Raw genomic sequence first — 2061 nt, 5'->3', positions numbered from 1 at the left:
AGGTTGAAAGTTGGCATGGTATCATCATTTCAGCCACATAGCTTGTGCAAGAAAGTAGAAAGGGTTACGACAAAAACTGGATGCATTTTGTGTACAAAACGCACAATCTCTTTCGAAGTATCAGGGTTTCATACGGAAACTCATCTGTTACAAAAGGGATTTCATTTCCTTGAACTTACTTGAACTCCATAGTTTTTCTGTGTTTAAAATGCACCATTCAAAGCCACATCATCAATTTTCAACCCTAGCTGACTTCATTTGTTATTTTTCTTGCATTTACTGATTATTATGAGCTATAAGACCATGAAATTGAAAAGCATTTGAAACGAACTCTGAAAAGGTTGAAAGTTGGCATGGTATCATCATTTCACCCACATAGCATGTGCAAGAAAGTAGAAAGGGTTACGGCAGAAACTGAATGCACTTCGTGTACAAAACGCACAATCTCTTTCTAAGTATGAGGGTTTCATACGAAAACTCGTCTGTTACAACGGGATTTCATTTTTTTGAACTTATTTGAACTCCATAGTTTTTCTGTGTTCAAAATCCACCATTCAAAGGCACATCATCAATTTTCAACCCTTTCTGACTTCATTTGTTACTTTCATGCATTTACTGATTATTTTGTGCTATAAGACCATTAAATTGAAAAGCATTTGAAATGAACTCTGAAAAGGTTGAAAGTTGGCATGGTATCATAATTTCACCCACATAGCATGTGCAAGAAAGTAGAGAGGGTTAGGCAAAAACTGGATGCACTTCATGTACAAAACAGACAATCTCTTTCGAACTATCATGCTTTCATACGGAAACTCGTCTGTCACAAAGGGATTTCATTTTTTGAACTTATTTGAACTCCATAGTTTTTCTATGTTTAAAATGCACCATTCAAAGCCACATCGTTAATTTTCAACCCTTTCTGACTTCATTTGTTATTTTTCATGCAATTACTCATTATTTTGAGCTATAAGACCATGAAATTGAAAAGCATTTGAAATGAACTCTGAAAAGGTTGAAAGTTGGCATGGTATCATCATTTCAGCCACATAGCACGGGCAAGAAAGTAGAGAGGGTTACGACAAAAACTGGATGCATTTTGTGTACAAAACGCACAATCTCTTTCGAATTATCAGGGTTTCATACGGAAACTCGTCTGTTACAAAAGGGATTTCATTTCCTTGAACTTACTTGAACTCCATAGTTTTTCTGTGTTTAAAATGCACCATTCAAAGACACATCATCAATTTTCAACCCTAGCTGACTTCATTTGTTATTTTTCATGCATTTACTGATTATTTTGAGCTATAAGACCATGAAATTGAAAAGCATTTGAAATGAACTCTGAAAAGGTTGAAAGTTGGCATGGTATCATAATTTCACCAACATAGCATGTGCAAGAAAGTAGAGAGGGTTACGGCAAAAACTGGATGCACTTCGTGTACAAAACGGACAATCTCTTTCGAAGTATCGGCGTTTCATATGGAAACTCGTCTGTTACAAAGTGATTTAATTTGTTGAACTTATTTGAACTCCATAATTTTTCGGTGTTTAAAATGCACCATTCACAGCCACATCATCAATTTCAACCCTTTCTAACTTCATTTGTTAATTTTCATGCATTTACTGATTACTTTGAGCTATAAGATCATGAAATTGAAAAGCATTTGGAATGAACTCTGAAGTTGGCATGGTATCATCATTTCACCCACATATCATGTGCAAGAAAGTAGAGAGGGTTATGCTAAAACTAGATGCACTTTGTGTACAAAACGGACAACCTCTTTCGAAGTATTAGGGTTTCATACGGAAACTCGTCTGTTACAAAGGGACTTCATTTCATTTCTTTGAACTTATTTGAACTCCATAGTTTTTCTGTGTTCAAAATGCACCATTCAAAGCCACATTATCAATTTTCAACCCTTTCTGACTTCATTTGTTATTTTTCATGCATTAACTGATTATTTTGAGCTATAAGACCATGAAATTGAAAGCATTTCATATGAACTCTGAAAGTTTGAAAGTTGGCATGGTATCTGTTGACATGGATTTTGACCAAGATAA

The sequence above is a fragment of the Triticum aestivum genome, chromosome 3B (assembly GCF_018294505.1).
Source record: "Triticum aestivum cultivar Chinese Spring chromosome 3B, IWGSC CS RefSeq v2.1, whole genome shotgun sequence".
Classification (NCBI taxonomy): Eukaryota; Viridiplantae; Streptophyta; class Magnoliopsida; order Poales; family Poaceae; genus Triticum; species Triticum aestivum.
Note: the sequence above shows the minus strand (reverse complement) of the source record.